Source organism: Papio anubis, chromosome 13 (assembly GCF_008728515.1).
Source record: "Papio anubis isolate 15944 chromosome 13, Panubis1.0, whole genome shotgun sequence".
In the NCBI taxonomy this organism is placed as follows: domain Eukaryota; kingdom Metazoa; phylum Chordata; class Mammalia; order Primates; family Cercopithecidae; genus Papio; species Papio anubis.
Genome location: NC_044988.1, coordinates 83,502,818 through 83,525,493, shown reverse-complemented (window position 1 = coordinate 83,525,493; position 22,676 = coordinate 83,502,818). Strand labels below are relative to the sequence as shown.

The 22,676-nt window shown below is 49.2% G+C and overlaps 1 long non-coding RNA gene across 1 annotated transcript; it reads right to left on the bottom strand.

Annotated features, from left to right (window-relative positions):
• Positions 1–18,110: 18,110 nt before the first annotated feature.
• On the bottom strand, positions 18,111–19,590 carry LOC103878137. The gene is made up of 3 exons (XR_638155.4): positions 19,327–19,590; positions 18,458–18,672; positions 18,111–18,375 (listed from the first exon to the last, which is right to left on the bottom strand). It is a non-coding gene; the product is annotated as an uncharacterized LOC103878137 (long non-coding RNA).
• Between the last annotated feature and the right edge of the window lie 3,086 nt (positions 19,591–22,676).

Here is a 22,676-nt window from a genome sequence, read left to right as displayed (position 1 = left end):
CTGCTTCCTGGGAATTGGGTCGGCTCTCTGTCTGCATCCCCTGTCACCAGCCCTTCCTCACAGACGTTCTTTCACTGGCTCCACTAGATGAAGTCTTACCTAATTGCGCGAGGGCTCCACCAGCGCACTTTCGCATTAAGATAAATAGAGCCAGTGGGGAACAGGGAGGCAGTGTTTACAGGGGCGCCTGTCTCCGGAACCGGATACCCGTAGACCTGCCCAGCCGCCCAACATTCGGGGCCCAATCAAAGCTTTCTTGCCTTCGCAGCTACAGCTGAGGAAGTGGGAGGAGGCAGCCCCAGGTTCAGCCAGTCAGGAAGGAGCAGGAGAAAACCTTGCTCTGGTCCTCAGAGTCAGTAGGGGGAACTCAGGTCCTTCTAGGGGAGGCCACGGATTCCAGCCCCAGCACAGGGCCTGGTGTGTAGAAGATGCTCAATAAATATTTATTGGAAGAGAGAGAAAGAAAGTGAGGGCGAACTAAAAGAAAAAGAGAGAGACAAAGAAGGACAGAAAGAGAAGGACGGAAGAAGGAAGGAAGGAAGGCAGGAACGAAGGAAGGAAGGAAGGAACGAAGGAAGGAAAAGAAAGAGAGGGGAAGGAAGGAAGGAAGAAGAAGAAAAAAGAAAGAAGGAAGAAAGAAAGAAAAAGCTTTTTCTCTGGTGCACAGTGAAAATCATTAAGAATACAGGATCTTGCTTCTGTGGTTGGGGGGTCAAATCTTGGCTCTGCCTTTTACCTGTCTTTCAAGTCATGTTACCTTTCTGAGCCTCAGTTTCCTCATCTGTGAAATGGGGATTATTGTACCATCCTTAGAGAATTGCTAGGAGAATTAAAGAGATCTCCAAAAAGGGCTGATGAAGACGCCATGGGTGACTCACCTAAGCCCTTGGCATGGGCCAGGCATAGCTCTAAGACCACTAAGAGTCAGTGCATTTCATTCTCATGACAACTTTAGGAAGCATTTTACAGATGAGGAAATGGAGGCCAAGAGGAAATGGTGGCACCAATACCAGTGTCACTCTTGTTATATCCTTTAATGGGATATGAGTGCTCTGAAGTCAGGCTGCCTGGAATTGAATCCTGGCACCACCATTGACTGGCCCTGAGCCTCAGGTTCCCTAACTGTGGGTTGGGGGAGGGGGATCCGTGTACCATCTCACACAGTCTGTTACTGAGATCAGGATGAGCAACGCTAAGCAGAGTGCTTGGGGAGAGTACAGCGGGACGAGCCCAGCCATGGTTATCATCACCATGGCCATGTCTGTTGCTTTTCCGTACCCCAGCCAGGGTTCTCAATAGGACCCTGGCTTTGCAGGACCAGGCCATCTTCCCAGGCGAAAAACAGTTAACCAGGCTCCGTCTGTTGACAGGTAACTTAACTCCCATCTCCCAGAAGCAGAGGCAGAGGCCAATGCAGAGGTGAAGCTGGAACCCGAGATAGGCCCTGGGCCGTGTGCGCCCTAGCTAAATGGCCAGAGCTTTCACCCTGGCCCTTTCTTCTCCCGCTTTCCAGAGCAGTGGTCATTGATATGGTGAAATGAGATCGGCTTCAAGCGCAACTGGGATTGGGAAGGTATGGGAGGTGGGAGCGGGCGGGTTGAGGGTGTAACACAAGCTTTCTCAATGTCCCTCCCAGACAACACCAAATCTGCCTTCCACATCCTTAGAGACTCAGAGAGGTTAAGGTCCTGGGCCTTATATGGCAGCCATTTGGACTTTCTGAACCTGAAGGGTCGTAATTCTAAATCTCTGTGACTCCTCGCCCCCATTGACCTGATCCAAATCACTTCTTAGGGGGTGGGGAGACTGATGGGGGTTCCTGGAGCCTTGTCTTGGACAAGGAGCCAGGCCAGAGCCTCCAGAGTGGGGAGGGCAAGGAGCCACCAGGAAGCAGGATCGGGTACCAGGCCTTGCTTCCTTACCCATGGTCTGGGCCCTGGGGAAGATCCATTGCTCAGAGAAGGAGAGGAGGGCTGGCACTCCCAGGATGGGAGGCACTGGAGAGAAATTTCCCTGGGGGAGGTGGAAGCTGTCCCAGCCTCAGTCTTCTTTTCTAGCTCTGCCCGAAGCCCGCTCTGGCCCTCTCCATTGGCGGTCTCTGTGTTTGCATCCTGATCGTCTCTGGTGGTCTCCCTCTGCCCTCTCCCTGTCTGCCTTTCTCTGCATCTCGCTGTCTTTTTCTGTCCACACCCCTCCCTAGTTCCCCTTGCCTCTATATCCTGTCTCCCTGTTTCCCCCTCCTCCTCTCATCCTCTTTCCACGCATCTTTTTCTGTTTCTGCCTCTCTGTGGCTCTGACTCTATTTCTCTCTTTTCTGAGGTCCCTCTCGCCCTCCCTGTTTCTGTCTTTTGTCCTCTCCCTTTCTCTTCCTCCTCCCTCTCCTCTGCCCTATCACCCAGATTCCCTGGGAGGAGATAAGGGACCCCAGGGTAAGAGAGTGACACAAACAGGGCTGGGAGGTTGGCCAAGTAGCCAGGGGTAGGGTGGGGGTGGGGGCAGCAGAGTGAGTGGACATGAGGCTACTACGAGGGTCCAGGCAAGAGATAGAAAGGTCTGTGCCCAGTGAAAGCAATGGGATGCTGAAGGGAGGATGGTTGTGAGAAAGACTGCAAACAGGGGGCCTGGATGATGTTGTGTGCTTGGAAGAAGGAGAAGCAGTCAGGGAAAACTTCCTGGAGGAGTGAAGGGGAAGGGGGATCAGTGTGAGGAAGTACAAGGGGATCATTTAGGCTGAATCCCAGGTCTGTCAATGGGGTAGGGTGGGGAGAGGCATGAGAAGAGGCAGGTGCTGAGACCAGGAGTCCAGGCTGGGGCCCGCTTGGGGAGGGCCTTGAATGCCAATCAAGAGTGTGGACTTCAGCCCATGGGACGGAGGTTTTTCACGTGAATCTGATGAAACCACATAACTCACCCCAGACGAACGTGCATGCCTGATGATTGGCTCCCAAGGCTTCTGGGACCCTCTGAAACACCTCCGTAAGTCACAGACACCCAGGATATGAAGTTGGTTCCAGGCCCTGGGGAGCCATCAGAGGTTTTAGGGCTGAGGAGATGGCAGATGTGGAGTTGCACTTTAGGAAGGAGCTTATGCAGAGGTGCAGGCTTAATTTTGGGCAGAGAGACTGTGACAGCCTGGCCCACAAAACCAGGGCTTCTCCGTGTGTTCCCTTCTTCCTGGAGACCTGACAGGGCTGCTTGGACCTCACCCAAAGGAGCAAGTCTGAGCCCCAAACCAGGGTGGCGGCAGCCCAGGACACCCAGCATTACAGGGAGGCGCTGAGGTGGTCTCCTTGCTACTGCAAAAGAGCCTTGGTCCTGAGCACCTGGGCCTTGTCTGAAAGTACTGGATCTTCACTTTGGATAATCAGCCCAGAAGACTGAGGCCGTAGCCCCTGCTCTGCCAGGCCCATCCCAGCCGAGCCAGCTCCTTTCCTCCCACCACCTCCTGCCACTTGGAGTCTCCACCTCCTCCAACAATGTCTGTTTAGACAGGGAGCAGCCCCAGCATGGGTGCTGTCCTCATTCTACCAGCTGGGCCAACATGAAATTTGCGGTGGTAAGCTCCTCTGTCCCAACACTCCATTGTATAGATGGGGAACCTGAGTCCTGGAGAACTGCAAGACTTGCCCAGTTATTCCCCAGCAAGTTGATGACCCGGGCAGGCCACCTGTTTTTCAGCCCTAGGGCTCTTCTGCCTGTGCCTACAGGATGGTGCTCCAGCTCCTGAAAGGCCTGCATCCTGTCCCAGCCATCCCCGCCACTCAGGCTGCTCTGGCCAGTGAGAGCAGAAGTCCTCACCACTGCCGTAGCTGCCATTATGAAGAGCTTACTCTGCCTCAGACACTTGATATCAGGCAATCCTCCCAACAACCCAACATGTATAGGTGATAAGTTACCCCATCGTACAGATGAGAAAGCTGAGGCTCAGGGAGATTAAAGTGACCTGTCGGTGTTTATCCTGTTAGTAACTGACAGACCCTGTTGTGTCCAACTATAGAGCCAGTTGTGCCCAACTGTAAAGCCCAGTCTTTCTCTTACACCACATCCCTTTCTCTTTCTGTCATACACAAGGGACTTCATTGGCTTGCCTGGAAGCCTGGAAGGCCCAGCAATGTGCCTTGAAGACCAGATGTCCAGGAACTTTGTCTGGTACCCAGAAGACCAGCCTAGGTTTCTTCAGCAGCAGAGCCTTGGGGGAGCATGAGATGTCCAGGAAGCTGGTCTCCAGAGTTCTAGCTCTGCTCTTGACTTGCTGTGTGACTGTGACCTCATCAACTTCCCTCTCTGGCTATGTCTCTGTCTCCCGCTCTGAACCTGGGGATCTGGGCTCCAAGCTCCCAGAGGGCCATGCCCAATCGAGTGCCTGCCATTCCTTGGCTGGAAGGAGATGCCTTGGTGCCCTCTGGTCAGAAGCCTTGCCAAGCAAGGGGTTTGGCATGCCATCTTTGCCTGCTCTGTTAGAGGGTGACTGTCTTATTCCAACAAGGAGCCACCCCTAGGGTGGCCCACTCCAAACCCCAGTGAGTCACTTGCAGAGTGAGGGGCAGGCGGGCGGGAGCTGTTTCTGTGGCTCTTGGCGTCCAGCTAAGCCCACGGGCCCACGAGCCCACGCTGGGCGGGAACTTCTGTCAACCACTGGCTCCTGTAAATCGCAGGGGTAGGACAAGGTGGGACTGTCGGCGGCCCCAGAGAGAAAGCTGAGCCTGTGTGCTCTGGGGAGGTGACCCGGGGGGACCCTGGGCTGCTGCTCGGGGGCGTTAATGAGCACTCCATCTGGTGCCATCCTCAACCACTAGCTGATGCTGACACAGCATTTCGACCTGGAGAGAGAGAGCATGTGTGTTCCAAGGCTAGCAAAGACTCAGTTTTTCCGATCCGGAAAAATCCGTTCAAAGAAGGGAAAATTGAGGATGAGGAGCCGAAGATAGCCTGATTCGTGTTTCCTCAGTCTGTAACTTTAATGGTTCGTGGGAGACTATCTCTGTCAATGTGGAGCTGCGGAGACCCAAGCTCAAAGAAGTGTGGGCCCCAGGAGGAGGCCCATGCCAGCGCCAGCATGGACATGCAACCTTTCCTCTCCCAGCCCAAGGCTCTGACCATCCTGCCATCCTGCCTCCCTCGGTCAGGGGCCAACTGTGCCCTTGGCCCCAGTGGAATGTGTACCCTGGAATTCTTTGCCCCGATTTGTATTTAAGATCTTCCTTTCACTGAAACCACAAACTCAACACATATTTTTACTAGAAGGCATAGTAGGCAGGGCACCCAGAGCCCAGAGCCCTGCCTTAAGAGGATTTATTATCTTTTTCAGGAGACGGGAGGGAGCATAGACATGAAACCATAAAAATGATCATTGTGGCCAATGTGTATGTGGGACTTGGTGTGCACCAGGCACAGCTCTGATCTCAGGGATGTCCATGTATTAACTCATTTAATCCTCACAACAACCTATAAAGCATTGTCAACCTCATTTTGTAGATGAGGAAACTGAGGAACCTTAAGATTAAGTAAATTCCTCTTGATCACACAGCTACAAAGTTGCAGGGTTGGGTCTCAGCCTCCCAGGCAGCCTGATTCTTGAGTCTACTCAACCAAAGAAGACACTCATATGGCAAGTATTAATCCCTCTGTACCAGGCACCATCCTCAGTATTGGGGACCCAGTGGTGGAAGGAATAGACCAGGGCTCTGTCCTCAAGGAACTTGTCATCCTTTTTTCACTCAGTTATTCATCTACCTAGCCACCCATCCACCATCCATCCATCCATCCATCCATCCATCCATCCATCCATTTACCCACCTACCCATCTATCCATCATCTATTCATGTATTTTTCTGCCTATCCATCATCTAACCAGCTATCTATCTATGTATCCACCCATCTATTCATCAACCTATCCATTATCCATCTACCATCCATCATCCATCCATCCATCAACCCATCCATCCATCATCTGTCTATCCAGTCAGCCAGCCATCATCCATTCATCTATCCATCCACCCAGCCATTCATCATCCATCTCTCTATCCATCTACCCACCCATCATCTGACCAGCATCCATCCATCTACCCATCCGTCATCCATCCATCTGTGTCGATTTTTATACACTGTGTATCTCCCATACTTGGCATAGTACCTGGACATAACAAGTCCTCGATCAATATTCACTAAAAGAATGAAGGAATGAAGACAGACTTGGGTCCCGCCCAAGACCACTGGATTCTTGTCCCTTGCCCTTTCCCAGTCACAGTGCCATAAGGTAGTAAATGCTGCTGTGACCACCTTATGGGTTTCTTGGGAGGCTTTAATGGCAAGTAGGTGAATGCTTCACAAACTGTAAAGGGCTCTAGGGGCATAGTCAGCGTCAGGCTACTGAGCTGGTGTGCAGGCACTGAGACCTGCAGAGCTGTGTCTCTCTCCAGTCTGGCTGGTGAGACCTGTCAGACACTTCCCCTCGACCTGCCAAGAGGCCCAGAAAGGAAAGGAAATTGACATTTAATGAGCATCCACGATGTGCCAGGGACCTTCACATACTTTAACCCTCTCTTCTCTTTTCTTGTACAAATCAAAGAAATGGAAGCCCAGAGAGGTCTACGATTTGCTCAAGGTCACACAGCCAGAGAATAGCAGAGCCCACATTTGAACCTCATTCTGTGAGCCCCAAAGCCTGTGCTCATGGTCCTACCTACGCTACACCACTTCTTAAAGGGGATGCTGCCAACTTTTCCCTAAGTCCCCACCGTTCAGGGTCACGCAGCAAGCTCCTGGCAGAGTCTTTTAAAACACATTTCCATTTAGTTTTTGCATGGATTGTTTCCTTTTTGTTTTATAGGACACCCCCCAGCCCAACCACCACCTTTTATTTGCAAAGAAAAGCCAATGTAAATATTCCCTCCCACCCAGGTTAACCCTTGTCTGACAGAGGTGGATTCTGTGCAGCTCTCTGGGAGAGAGGATGAAAGGTCGCCTGTGCTTGCCTGGGCTTCCTGCAGGGCCTGCTTGACAGACCCTCGTGATAGTTCACACACACATGTGTCGCTGCCGCCTAGTGCCATGGGTGGCAGAAACCCCTGACTCTCAATTTACCAGCTTCTTAGGACCCTCAGCACAGACCAGCCTTCTAGCATCCAAGCGTAAAGGAGACAGTCTTCTTGGAGTCTCTACCCTTGCACTGTGGGCTGGGACAGAAAAAGAAATGCCCTCAGCCACTGTTCCTGGGCCACCCACCGAGGGCCTGGCATAGCGCTGGGCACTTCACCAACATCCTCTCACTGAGTCTTCTGGAAAGGAGGGCTTGGTCTCAGTGACCCCATTTTACAAATGGTGAAGCTGAGGCTCAGAGAGGCAAAGTCATCTGTCCAAGACCACACAGCTGGCCAGGGTAAAACTGAGCATAAGACATGGCCCTTGCTTATAAGTTGCTTTAAGTCCAGGGCTAAAAGTAAGACACTGTACATGTGAAATGACAAGACAGCTCCTCAGGCCAGGTACTATCCTCAGTGCCGGAAACAATGACCCAACAAGAAACTGGTTGAAGCAAGTCCTAGTTCTGCTACACACTTGCTGAGTGACCTTGAACTGGTCACTTTCCTTCTCTGGGTCGAACATCTCAGTCTTTTATGCTCTTTCTTATGTAGCATCTGGTAAGAATGTACAAAGTAGGACTTCATGAGGGGGTGGGAGAAGATGGCTGAGGTTTGTAGAATAATACAGCATTATAGCCAAGAATTACTACAAAGCCCTGCTCCTACCATACAGAGACCCCCACCACCAGCACCCCAAGAGGCAAATTCTCAGGCAGAAGAGTTAAGGTAGACTGGGTTGGGGGACTGAGCAGAGGAGTTGCAAGCCCTGTGCCAGGCACCAAGGGGAGGAAGGGATGGCACGAGGCATTCCACACCGGTGGACAGGAATTCTCTCTGAGTCGGAACTCCAGTGGCTCCTCCCCAGCCTCTCTTCCCAGGCAGCCTTCACCCCAAGACCCAGCACCCCCAGTGCCCCTAGCCACAGCCCCCCACAGCAGAGGCTCCTCCTGGAGTTGGCTCCAGCTCCAGCAGGCCAGCCATTGAAGGCTCCACCTCACCCCTTTAAATTCTATTTTTTCAAACCACATTCTTGAACTTGGCAGATAACGTGGCAGCCCGACAAGAGCCCTATTTACTCGGAGAGCCGTGAATGGGCCCTTTATAACAAGCTTCATTAATATTTCTACCTATTGGCCAGCTCTCCGTTTCCTCCCCCTATACAAACAGATTCTCCACACAGAAAGACTTTTCAAATGCTCTTGTTGACTTTCCCCAAACAGGGAGGGCAGCCCAGCCGGCAGGGGTGTGTGAGTGTGTGTAAGTGTGTGTGCAGGGGAGGGGGCGGCCGTGGGCTTGCGCCCGCCAGGCCTTATGCAGGAAGGAAAGAGGCCCGCTATTCATGGGCAGGGGCGGGCAGCTCGGGTGAGTCCAGGTATGCCATGCCTCACAAAGGCACACTCAGCCCAGCCTGCCCAGTGAATTCCAGAGCCCTGGCCAGCAGAGGTAGACCTTCCCTTCTCAGCTCCTGCTGCCTGACCAGTGAACCCAGGCAAGTCCCTGACTTGCTCTAGGCTTCACGTCTTATTTTGTCAGTCGGGTCTCTATCTTGCTACTCAAAGTGTGGTCCATGCACCAGTGGTATCAGCATCCCCCGAGAGCTTAGGGGAAACACAGAACCTCTGCCCAGATTTGCTGTCCCTGGATTTGCGTCCTAGGAAGATCCCTGGGTGACATGTGTGCCCTATCAACTTTCAGAAGCATCTGATCCACTCCACATGCCTCCTCCATCATCCCCCTGCCACCACCACTCTAGGGCCCAAAGGCCACAACGGACCTGACACATCATCGAGAAGGCGGCCATCAAGGCTGTTTTGCTCTCTAGTTCGACACCACAGGCCTGGCCCATGGTTGGGGCTCAGAAAATCAATGAATAAACAGAAAAGTATATTGTCCAAGTCCACAGCCTTGTGCTAATGACAGCAGTTCTTCCTCGTCAGCATTTGAGAACATTGTGAAGAACTGCCTGTTCCATTGTTCTGAAGGTCGTAGAGCATTGGAAGAGACTTTCTAATACTGCGGCAGATGGGGTGAGCTCCCTGTCTTTTGGAGATATGCAAACGGAGGTGGGAGGACCTGTGACGGGAAGTTGGAGGAGACACCATGCCCCATGTATAAAGAACGTGCCTTGGGGGCTGAGAAAAAAAATCACTGCAGGGAATATGGTGTCCTCACTGAGCACACCCACGGGTGAAATGGGGGCCTCCTTGAGACAGACAGACCAGAGTTTCAACGTTGGTGATGCCTTCTTTAACAATGAGGACATGGACGAGGTGGACGACAGCCTTCACTTCCCTTCCATCTATTCACTCAATAAATGTTGATTCTATTTATTCGATAAATGTTGATTCCCAGTCACAGTGCCATAAGGTAGTAAATGCTGCCGTGACCACCTTATGGGATTCTTGGGAGGCTTTAATGGCAAGTAGGTGAATGCTTTACAAACTGTAAAGGGTTCTAGGGGCATAGTCAGCGTCAGGCTACTGAGCTGGTGTCGAGCCCTCTGATGGACCTTGGGGACCTGATAGTTCATAAAATAGACTATTTTTATGGGGAGAGAGACAAACAAAAATCAATAAAAAATAAATATGGGCAGGGCGCAGTGGCTCACGCCTTGTAATCCCAGCACTTGGGAAGGCCGAGGACAGCAGATCACAAGGTCAAGAGATTGAGACCATCCTGGCCAACATGGTGAAACCCCGTCTCTACTAAAAATACAAAAATTAGCTGGGCGTGGTGGCACATGTCTGTAATCCCAGCTACTCAGGAGGCTGAGGTGGGAGAATCACTTGATCCTGGGAAGCGGAAGTTGCAGTGAGCTGAGATCACCCTGCTGCACTCCAGCCTGGTGACAGAGCGAAACTCCATCTCAATAAATAAATAAATAAATAAATAAGAATGCCTGGGAGAAAGTAGAGGAAGGTGACAGAGACAAGATGTGTGCATGGGAGGCAAGGGAACCTATGAGTGAGGGGAGCCAGGGAAGCTGCCACTGAAAGATGACCTTTCACATTCAGACCTGAAGACAGAGGAGCCAGTCACGGGAGAAGCCAAAGGAAAGGCACCCCCAGCATGGGGACAGCATGTGCAAAAGTCCTGAGTTAGGAAACACTGGGCGCTTCAAAAGGGAGGCAGCGTGGTGATCGCATTCCACACACAAGTGGGAGAGGAACCCGTGGGAGGCGGGAATTTCCACCTTACAGAGCTGCAGAGGATGGATGGCACCCAATAGGTGCTCAGAGCAGGACGTGTTTGCTCTTCACTGACCCACAGGTCCTGATCAGAACTGCTGTCTGTTTCCATCTCCCGAGAACAGCAGGGGCAGTGCCTCAGCCTGGGGGCCACGGCCCAGGACAGGGCCAAGGAGCTGCAGGGGCTGAATGAGCCGCCTGTGTGCATATTGGCTTCGTACTCCTGCCTTTTTGGAGAGGGAGTGGCCTGCCCTCTCCTGGGACGCCCGCCCAGCTTCGGCTGGCCTGGGTGGCTTGGAGAGGAGTTCCTGACCCCCTGCCCAGGTCTCAGCAGCCAAAGGCCAGACCCTCTTGGGAGCACAGAGCCTGCCAGCCAGCCCACACCCTCCTCCCTCCTCCCTGGCCAGCCCTTAAGTACCAGGCTGGAAATAACCGGTTCTCTCTTTCCCTTGGGGTCGTGGGTTCGCCCACCCTAGGGGCTGAGGTGGCTGGACAGGGAGTGGCAGGGGGACTGTCCCAAGAGAGACTTCTTGGAGTCTTCACTGGGAGGCTCCCACCCTCAGGTTAGTAGGGAGGAGTTGGTTCAATCCTGGATTTGCTGCTGTCTCTCCATGAGCCCTTCCAAAGCTGCCTTAGCATTCTGAATCTGGTTTTCCTTATCATTACAGTTGACCTGATCACCCCCTCTGAGGGCTGTTGTGAGAATTAAATAACAGATGTGTGAGCTTTGCAAACTGTGATGTACAATGCACACAGAAGACTTTGTGGTCAGGTTGGACAATTCACTTTGCATTCGAGGTCATGAAAGGACTGAATTCTAGCATCTAGTCCCAATTTCACCTCTTAGATAGACCACAGCATTTCTGAAAATCTCACTGTCCCCAACTGCAACATCAAGATCCTTGTTCCTACCTCAAAAGGTTATCATTAGAATCCAGTTTATTCAAACAATATGTATTAAACACCTACTATGTACATTGCTCACAGCATTCTAGACATCTGTAGAGGTAGGCCCCCTTTCCTTCTTTGACTTCAAATAATTCTTCCCAAAGGACTGAAGATAAGACAAGGATACATTCATGAAGGCAGACAAAGGGCAAAGGAGAAAGGTTCTAGATCTCAGACTTGGTCCCTGTCGTTAGGTTGCTGGTTGAGGTCTTGGTTCAGTATTTTTTTTTTTTTTTTTTTGAGACGGAGTCTCGCTCTGCAGCCCAGGCTGGAGTGCAGTGGCCGGATCTCAGCTCACTGCAAGCTCCGCCTCCTGGGTTCACGCCATTCTCTGGCCTCAGCCTCCCGAGTAGCTGGGACTACAGGGGCCCGCCACCTCGCCCGGCTAGTTTTTTGTATTTCTTAGTAGAGACGGGGTTTCACCGTGTTAGCCAGGATGGTCTCGATCTCCTGACCTCGTGATCCACCCGTCTCAGCCTCCCAAAGTGCTGGGATTACAGCTTGGTTCAGTCTTTTACTGTCTCTATGAATTTGGGCACGTTACTTAGCCTCTGCAAACCTCAGTTTCCCCATCAATAAAGGAGGGAGGATATTGTCAACCAAAAGTAAAATTCTAAGCCCCCTGCCCTCCAACCAGCTGGACTCCCTCCTCTCAGTCAAGGCACTCCAAAGTTCACCTGAAAGACTGGTTCCATGATAGGAAGCAGAGGTCAGACATGCGTCAGTAGCCCTCCTTCCTTTTGAGATTCAGGAAAAGCTGACCCCCATTTAATATCAACACAGATCTGATAAGAAACACTTACAATGTATTATTTCTGAAGCCTGCTGCCTGGAGGCTTCATGTGCATGATAAAACTTTGGTCTTCACAACCTTTTATCATAACTCAGGCATTCCTTTCTATTGATAATAACTTTCGACCAATTACTAATCAGAACATTTTTTACTCTGCCTATAACCTAGGAGCCCCCACCTGCACTCTGCTTCAAGTTGTCCCACCTTTCTGGCCTGAACCAATGCATAGCTTAATGTGTTTGATGTCTCATGTCTCCCTAAAATGTATAAAACTAAGCTGCACTCAACCACTTTGGGCACAAGTTCTCAGGGCCTTCTGAGTGAGGGCTGTGTCATGGGCCATGGTCACTCCTATTTGGCTCAGAATAAATCTCTTTTTAATAATAATTTTTAATTTAATAATAATTTTTAATAATAAAATAAATATTTTACAGTTTGACTCTTTTTGTCAATATTATGCCACAGACATCTGTGGCTATGATTTAAATTGTATCAATTGATACAGGGTGCTTAGCTCAGTCTTTGGCCCATTGTGTGTGATTCATAATGTTTGCTGCAAATAGTATGTAGCCATCATTATAGTAGTAGCAAAGTGGTAGTAGTATAAATACCAAGAGACGCAATCATGGTGGGTGTACTGCAGTAGAAATACTGGTGGTAGTATAGTAAGAAGTACTATGTTCTAGTCCATTTTCACACTGCTATAAAGAGACTACCTGGGACTGGGTAATTTATAAACAAACGAGGTTTAATTGACTCACAGTTCCTCATGGCTGGGGAGGACTCAGGAAACTTCCGATCATGTGGAAGGTGAAAGGAAAGCAAGCACCATCTTCATAAGATGGCAGGAGAGAGGAAGAGTGAGCAAAGGGGAGGTGCCACACTTTAAAACCATCAAATCTCATGAGAACTCACTCACTCTCACGAGAACAGCACTGGGGGAACGCTCCTATGATCCAATCGACTCCCACCAGGTCCCTCTCTCAACACATGGGGATTACAATTCAAGATGAGACTTGGGTGGGGATGCAGTACAGGCAGTAGAAGCAATAGTAGTAGAAGTACTGGTTGTGGTGGTCATAGTAAGAAGTGCTAGCATTAATAGTAGAAGCATTGGCAGGATCGTAGTAAAGGACTAGAAGGACGACGAGAAGACAGTCACAGCAGTACTAGTAGAAGTCATAGTAATAGTAGTACCAAAGTGGGCATATGTGCCAAGGGAGGGAGGCAAGACTAAAAGAATCCAGCACCCCTTTAATTCTGGGGGAGAAAAGAGAGGGTCCAGTTTATGAGAACTGGAAAAGAGAGGGGTCTAGGTAGATGGAGCTGGCAAGAAGAAATGAAGGGTACAAAGCTCTAGAAAGCGGTGCTAATTAATCCACCTAAGCTGGATGAGAGGCTAGGACTCGGTCTTGGGATTGATGAGAGTTTCATCTAGTGTGTGGGGGGCTGTGTCTCCCCCTAGGGAGGCAAAGGCAGCATTTGCGCTCAGAAATCCCAGGTCCCTGGAGCAGGCAGGGCTTTTGACGCCTCTAGCCCACGCTCCTCCCCATGTACCTATGGCGACACTGAGGCTCTGGGCGCATGTTGCAGGGTTCTCTTGGGCAACAGAGCAAGGAATAGTGACTCCAGCTTGGGAGACGTGCTTCCCGCTGCTCCAGAGGGACCAACTTTGAGGACTTGGATGCTGGACTTCTGTGGAAGTCCCAGCTCCACGTTCCAGCTCCTTAGCTGCCAGAGCGGCAAGTCAGCAGCCAGGGCTGGCACCCATCCAGCCCTGGGAACTCGGTGTCCTCCGGGCAGATAAGGTGGGTGGGGCTTCCCAGGAAAAGCCTCAAGGAGGGAGCATCCCCACGTTCTGCTCATCCGGAAGAGGGAGTGGAAATCAGTTTTTAGCCAGGACTGTTCCCCGGGCTTCTGTCCTCTGAAGGCTTGGACTATGATTCCCCCATTCTTCCCAGCCTTCCATCCGACTAAACACTTCACCCTTTCACTTGTCTCACCTCTGCTGCTCCCTTTTGCCTGAAATGCTTCCCTTCTTCTCCTCTGCCTGTCCCAATTCCTGCCCATCTTTTCAAGCCTGTGCCAATGCTACCTCTTCCAGGAAGCTCTCCTGGACTCTCCATCCCTTGCTCTCTGGTCAGAAGTCTAGTTCCTTTCCTGGGCTCCCAGGAAAATTCAGTTCCAGCTGCTGCTGCTGTTGTTCAGTGTCACGGACATGCCCTGAAAACCTATGCAGTTTATCAGATAATCTTGCCCCTGCCTTCAGAGAGCTTAGAGTTCTGTGAGGCAGACAGAGGTTGACACCTTTTCCCCACCACCAAATGGGTAAAGTCATAGGGCTGGTTGGTGCGGGAGGCTGCAGGTCCTCAGAGGAGGGCTCCCAGCCCCAATCCAGGAGGGCTTCTTGGAAGAGGACCCATCTGTGTTCACAACCGGACAACACAGTGGGTCGCCAGCATCTGGGTGGAAAAACCTAGGAGAGAGAAAAGGTCTGGAAAACTCTTAAAGATCCCAAGGGCCCCTCAGGCAGGGTTTGTAGGCAGCTCTACTCTATTTGGCTCATTCTTTCTCGGTGAATTCCAAGCTAGCAATGAAAAGAAGGATTCCAGGAACCTCAGTGAAATGGCTCATCGGGAAGTTTGGTCCCAAGAGAAGGGTGGACAGCCTAGAAGGACACACACAATCCTCAAAATAACCACGAGGCCAGAACAGTGGCTCGCGCCTGTAATCCCAGTACTTTGGGGGGCCGAGGTGGGTAGATCACTTGAGCCCAGGAGTTGCAGACTGGCCTGGGCAAGACAGCAAAACTCCGTTTCTACAAAAATTAGCTGGGCGTGGTGGCACATGCCTGTAGTCCCAGCTACTTGGGAGGCTGAGGTGGGAGAATCACTTGATCCCAGGAGATTGAGGCTGTAATGTGCCATGATTGCACCACTGCACTTTAGCCTGGGCATAAGACCGAGACCCTATCTCAAAACAATAAAATAAAATAAATAAATAAAATTAAAAGCCCATAGGACCCAGGAAATTACTCTGTCAGAAACCATTCCAATACATATGCTGGGTTAATGACTTTGGACATCAAGAAAAGCAAAAAGCCAAGGTTGTCAACCCTGGCTGTGCATTAGAGTCACCTGGAGTGGGCTGGGCGCGGTGGCTCAAGGTTGTAATCCTAGCACTTTGGGAGGCTGAGGCGGGTGAATTGCCTGAGCTCAGGAGTTCGAGACCAGCCTGGGCAACATGATGAAACCCCATCTCTACTAAAATACAAAAAAATTAGCCGGGTGTGGCGGTGTATGCCTGTAATCCCAGCTACTCGGGAGGCTGAGGCAGGAGAATTGCGAGAACCTGGGAGGTGGAGTTTGCAGTGAGTCGAGATCATGCCACTGCACTCAAGCCTGGGTGATAGAGTGAGACTCCATCTCAAAAAAAAAGAATCACCTGGAGTGGTTACTAAAGTGTCTTTACTAAAAGACAAAACCTGGCTTTAGGGTGTTTCATTTCCTCTTGTTGGACCATCATACTATCATCAAACAGACATTTAGAGGATGTGGCTCTGCATCAGGCCCTGTTCTGGGCATTGGGATGTGATCCTCATGCTCAAAAAGCTCATTGGCTCTCACCTGTAATCCCAGCATTTTAAGAGGCTGAGGCGGGTGGATCACCTGAGGTCAGGAGTTCAAGACCAGCCTGACCAACATGATGAAACCCTATCCCTACTAAAACTACAAAAAATTAGCAGGGCATGGTGGTGCATGCCTGTAATCCTGGCTACTTGGGAGGCTGAGGCAGGAGAATCACTTGAACCCAAGAGGTGGAGGTTGCAGTGAGCCAAGATCGTGCCATTGTACTCCAGCCTGGGCAATAGAGTGAGACTCTGTCAAAAAGAAGAGAGAAAAAGAGAAAAGACAGAAAGAGAGAAAGAGAGAAAGAGAGGAAGGAAGGAAGGAAGGAAGGAAGGAAGGAAGGAAGGAAGGCAGGCGGGTGTGGTGGCTCACGCCTGTAATCCCAGCACTTTGGGAGGCTGAGGCGGGTGGATCATGAGGTCAGGAGTTAAAGATCAGCCTGGCCAACATGGTGAAACCCCGTCTCTACTAAAAACTACAAAAATTAGCCAGGAATTGTAGCACACACATGTGGTTCCGGCTACTCGGGAGGCTGAGGCAGAAGAATCGCTTGAACCCGGGAGGTGGAGGTTGCAGTGAGCTGAGATCGTGTCACTGCACTCCAGTCTGGGCGACAGGGCGAGACTCCATCAAAAAAAAATAAAAAGGGAAAGAAAGAAGAAACAAAGAGGGAGGGAGGGAGGGAGGGAGGGAGGAAGGAACGAAGGAAGGAAGGAAGGAAGGAAGGAAGGAAGGAAGGAAGGAAGGAAGGAAGGAAGGAAGGAAGGAAGGAAGGAGGGAGGAAGGGAGGGAGGGAGGAAGGAACGAAGGAAGGAAGGAAGGCAGGAAGGAAGGCAGAAATCAAGGAAGGAGGAAGGAAGGGAGGGAGGGAGGGAATCAACTGGAGTGGTTAAAAAATACAAATGCCCCGACCCCACCTCAATTAATGAGACTCTGTGGCTGGGGTCTAGGGTATCCAGGAGATTCTGGTGCCAGGGTGGAGATCCACTGGCTTAAAGCATCACTCAGGATCTCCCAGAGAAGAAGGCAGGGCAGTGTGTAAGATGGTATGGAAACATGTTTCAACAGAGATGGTTAAACTAAAGCAAGCTGTCTATTTAAAAGTTCAACTTCAGTTATCCAAGAAGTTCAGCTTTGCAAAACAGCTCAAGGAAGCAGGCTGCTGAAAGGAGAGGATGGAAGCTAGGGACTGGCAAGAGAAAGATCCCCACTCTGCCACTTGCCTACCTGCCCAAAGTGGTGCTGGACTTGGGGCAAGTTATTGAACATCTCTGAGCCGATTTCCTCATCTGTAAAATGAGGACAGTCATGGTGTCAGGCCCAGACTTTGACTATTAGTAACAATGAAGTAAAGAAGTGCCCATTGTTCAATAAATATTAATTCCCATCTTCTGACCCAGAAGGTTCCAGATACATGAAGGCACCATTGTGCAAGAGATGGACTTTAATGCCCCTTGAAATTTTTACATAGTGACTTACCATTTTTAGAGGAATATATCCAGTTCATAGGTAAGTCACTCCCCGGTGAATGGTAGGCAGACATTGACTCAGGGGAAAGCTATGTATATTTCTAGAAGAAGAGCCAGATCCTGGAAATGACAGAGAGTTTCAACAACCCTGGAGTCCTTTGATTTCCCAACCAACCATAGAGGCTTGTTTTTACTAAAAGACAAAACCTGGCTTTAGGATGTTTAATTTCCTCTTGTTGGACCATCATGCCATCATCAAACAGACATTTAGAGGATGTGGCTCTGCATCAGGCCCTGTTCTGGGCATTGGGATATGATCCTCATGCTTAAAAAGCTCATTGGCTCATCCCTGTAATCCCAGCACTTTAAGAGGCTGAGGTGGGTGGATCACCTGAGGTCAGGAGTTCAAGACCAGCCTGACCAACATGTGGTGATGAAACCCTGTCTCTACTAAAAATACAAAAATTAGGGGGCGTGGTGGTGCTAATCAATATCTTCTGAAGAATAAGTCGGAAAATCTCGTCCTCGTAGTGGAGAAAGGTCTATATCGATCGTCTCAATCTATCAAAAGCTCCGATATCGATGAACTTTATTCGTCGACAGGCAGCAGCGGCGACGGCGGCGACGGCGGGAAAAGGCGCGCGCGCGCGCGCGCGCGCGCGCGCGCGTAAAGGCGAAAAGCGTGAAAAAGAAAAGCGAGCGGAAAGCATAAAAAGCGCGTCATCAGCATCAATATAATCGTCGGCATCAAGCACAATAAATATCAGGTGAAAGTCGAACAAATGGATCCAGCGGCGAAAAGGCAGCCCAGGAGCACCAATGGGTTACTATGGCTCTCCATCTCTCCCTAGAGTCTCAGCTCTCCCACGAATGCAACTGCTGCCCCAGCCTGTACTGGCCTCCTTTTGTTTTCCCATCTGTAAAATGCAGTAGGGAGCCAGATAGGAGTGAATTCAATGATCTCTGTATGGAGAATTTTGGGAAACGTAATGAGTCCTACGGCCTCCACTCGTGTTTTAATTAAAGATGACAGCAAGCTCTGTTGGGAAAAATTTCACAACAGGCCCTGGACCCATCTGGCTTTTCCTCTGCGGGGGGTACAAGCGGAGCAATGATAGATGATTGTCATGTGATACATGGAGAACCTCCTTCCTCGCAGACCTTCTTTCTCATCTCCGCTCCACCTCAATACTGTGCCGCGCTGCCTGGCAGGGTGAGTCCCAGACTGGGCTCGGCCTCTTCCCACCAAGACTTCGGTCTCTGTATCTGAAAAATGACGATAAGCCCTCCTGTGTAATGTGCTGCTGGGGTGCTGGAAAGAGCAGACAGCAGCGACACGGGGGCTCACCTGGGCCTGGCAGAGCCTGGCCTCCACCCTCTGGGGATTCCAGATTTGCATCGGACAGTTTGGTCTGAGAGGCCAGCTTGGCCCGGGCGAGGAGAATGTCACCCTGCTTCTGGATGCATTTGAGAGCAGCTCTGTGACAGCAGCTGATGATCTCCATGATCAATGCGTCCCTAAATGAATCCTCGCATCACGGAGTTGAGTGTTTTTTGTTAGCCCTCAGAGGAAGGGAGGGAAGAGAGATGGAGGCCGGGGAAGGACACAAAGAAACACCCAGCAGGCCTCTCACCAGCCCCCTCTGCCTCCTTCTGGGCTCCTTTCTTTCCTTCCACCCATGTTTGCTGAGCTCCCAGTGTGTGCTGGGCCCTGTGCTGGCTCATAGAGCTCAGGGCTGAAGCATCCGCAGTCTCTGCTGCCCAGCAGACAGGAAGAGAAGCTCAGTGTGATCAGTGCTGCAACGAAGGGGAGCCCGGGAGACTGTGGGGACTCAGAGGCGGGCTCTGACCTGTCCTGGCGGGTAGGGAGTGGCAGGGAAGGCATTCTAGGGAAAGCTTGCAGGGCGAGTCCACCCGGTGGAAGATAGCACTCCTGAAAGAGGGAGAACCACCGGCCCAAGCAGAGGATGCAAAGCTTTGGGGAGTGGAGCGCAGGAGGCAAGGGTGCAGGGTGGTGGAGACCACAGCTGGAGGGATCAGCAGGAGCTAGAGCCCGAATGGCCTCGAGTCCCAGGCTGGGAGCTCAGACACTCTTCAGAGGCCCGAGGGAGCCAGGGCAGGGTTTTCCCAGGAAAGGATGCCTGGGTTAACTGGAGGAGAGTGGATTGAAGAGGATGGACCGGGGGGCAGGGGGTTGGTGGGAGGCCCCTTGATTACTCGTGTTGCTTTCTTCACTCTCTCGGAGAGTGCATCTTGAGGGCCTGCTCGTCTCTTACCATGCATCAGCTGGTCAGCCCCTCCGCCGGGCACTGGCTCAGGAGCGAGCTGCAAAGCGCAGGCCCGCACTCCACAAAGCTTCCTTTGTGAGGAGCCCGGGCCGTGGGGGCGTGGTGCTCTGCTGCCCTCTAGCGAGGGCTGGGGATGCGCCCTGCGGGGTGCCCAGCCGGCTGCTAAGGTCCCTGCAGGCCTTCCATCTGTCCTATCCTCAATCACGTCAGGGGAAGCCGAGACTTACTGCTCCTGAAGAAGGGATGCAGTCTGCAGACAAAAACAGGGTGAGGAGGAGAGGGTACACAGAAGAACTCAGCCCTAGCTGTGGAAACAGGGAGCACCGTGGTCAATGGGGGTGCCACTGGCTGGGAGCCCAGCTTAGCAGCTTTAGTTTCCTGGAATGAATAAGCTCAGACTCCGAAGGATGGAAGCGTAGTAATAGTGATGATGGTGGTGGTCACAGTAGAGATTTTGATGATGGTGGTGACGGTGGTTGCAGTGACTAAATGACTATGGCACCTGCTGGTTAAGTAGGTATTGGTGGTGATGGTTGAGTTTTGGTGATGGTGGTGATGGGGTTATGGTGATAGTGGTGGTAATGATGACGATGATGGAAGTAGAAATAGTGGTGGTGGTGATGGAGGAGGTGGCTAAACAGCTACTATGAACAGTCTGATATGTGTCTTTTTTTCTTTTTCTTTTTCTAGACTGGGTCTCACTCTGTTGCTTCTGCTGGAGTGCAGTGGTACGATCTCGGCTCACTGCAGCCTCAACGTCTGGGCGCAAGTGATGCTCCCACTTCAGCCTCCTCACCCTGCTAATTTTTGTAATTTTTGTAGAGATGGGATTTCACCATGTTGCCCAGGTTGGTCTTGAACTCCTGGCTCAAGCGATCCTCCTGCCTCAGCCTCCCAAAGTGCCGGGATTACAGGTGAGAAGCACCATGCCCAGTCTCATATAGGTCTTTTGTTGGATATTTGCACTCATTTCTCTTAGGCAGAGACCTAAGTGGAATTGCTAGATCATGGGATAGGGATATGTTTAGCTTTAGTAGATGTTGCAAAATCGTTTTCTGAAAATGGTTCACAAACATTTTCATTTGAATTGTATTCATTCTGGTATGTGTGTACTTGTATCTCACTATGGTTTTAATTTCATTTCCCTGGTGACTAATTATGTTGGGCAATTTTCATATGTTTATTAAATATTTGGATATCATATTTTGCAAAATGCCAGTTCAAACCTTTTGGTCAGTTTCAAGTTGGGTTGTTAGTCTTTTTCTTACTGGCTTGTAGAAGCTCTGTATATATTCTGGATAGAAGTCCTTTGTCAGATATATGTATTGCAAATAACTTTTCTCAGTCTGCAGTTTGCTTTTTTACCTCTTAAATGCAATCTTTTGATGAACAGTTTTTCATTTCAATGTGGTCCAATACATCAATTTTTTTATGGTTAGTGCTTTTTTGTGACTTGTTTAGGAAACCTTTGTCTACTCTCAATGTCAGGAAAATATTATCTAGATTTTCTTCTAAATTTAGATACACCATAAATTTTAAATTAATATTGTGAATGATGTAAAGTATGAAATCAAGGATTTTTTTTTCTTTCCCTAAATGGATATCCAATTAATCCAGCCCAATTTGTTGAAAAGAACAATATTCTCCCAACTGAGGGCAGCACTTCCTTTGTCATAAATCAGGTGATGCGTATGGACAGATGTGTTGCTGGAGGCTGTTCTATTTCATTCGCCGGTCTTTGCACCAATGCCACACTGTCTTGATTACTGTAGCTTTACATTAAGTCTTGGTATCTGGTAGATTAAGTCCTCCAACTTTGCTCTTCTCCATTATTATCTTGGCTGTTGTAGTCTTCTGCATTTTCATATAAATTTTAGAATCAGCTTGTCAATTTTCATTTTTAAAAGTCCCTGCTGGGATATTGATTGGGATTGCATTGAATCTACATATGTCAGTTTACGGAAAAGTAACATCTTCACAATGCTCTATCTTCTAATTCATAAACATAGTAATTCTCTCCTTTTATTTAGGTCTTCCTAAATATCAGCAATGTTTTGCTCTTTTCAACATTTTATTTCAAATGCTTTTTATTAAATTTATTTCTAAGACATTGTGTTTTCTGATGCTGCTCTAAATGTTAACATTTTAATTTCCAATTGTGTATTTTATATGTAATTCACAAGTATATATAATATATGCATATTGACATTGTATCAGAGACTTTGGAGATTCTTAAGAATTTTCTATATACACATATGTCTGTGTATTTATGTATACTGTGAAAAATGACAGTCTTATTAACTTAATTCTTTCTTTCCAGTTTCTACATACATTTCTGCCTTACTATACTAGGATGATGGTAAGAGAAGCGGAAGTTATTTTCATTATTAAATATGATGTTACCTGTAGGCTTTTTTTGGTAAAGAACTTCTATTCAATTAAGAAATTTCCATCATATTTCTAGTTTGTTGAAAGCTTTTATTTTGATCGTGAGCAAGTGTTAAATTTTACCAAATGTCTTTTCTGTATTTATTGAGATGACCATTCGATTTTCTCCTTTATTCTATCAATGTGTTGAATTACACTGATTGGCTTTGAAATGTTCAAGCAACTTTTGAGTTACTGGACTAAATCCACATGTATTATGCATTTTCTATATTGCTGAGTTTGATTGGCCAATAATTATTTGGAATCTTAACAATTGTGCTCATGAGAGCTAAAGGCTGGCAGTTTTCTTTTCTTCTTATGTCATTGTAAGGATCAGATATCAGGGTTAGGCTGGCCGAATTTTTAAAAAAATGAATTTGGAAATTCTCCCTCTGGCTCTATTGCTGACATTTGGTCTAAGATTCATTTCATTACTTCCTTAAGTGTTTGGAAGATTCCCCTGTGAAGCCATCCAGGCTAAGTGCTTCCTTTGTGGGGAGGTTTTTAATTACAAATTCAACTTGTTTAACAGATATAAAATGATTCAGATATCCTACTCTTTTCTCTTATCCATTTTAGGAAACTGAGATTTTTAAGTGATTTGTTCATGAATTCACAAACATGGTCACGTTCAGATTTATTGACATAAAGTTACTCATAATATCCTCTATTACTCTTTTAATATCTGTAGGATCTGTAGTAAACTCCCTTTTTTATTTCTGATATTTGTACTTGACATTTTCTCTTTTTATTTTCTTTCTTAGTTTGTTAAGCATTTATACAAGTTATTGATCTCATCAAAGAAACAAGTGTTGGCTATTGTATGTCAGCTATGGGTTTCACTGATTTCCG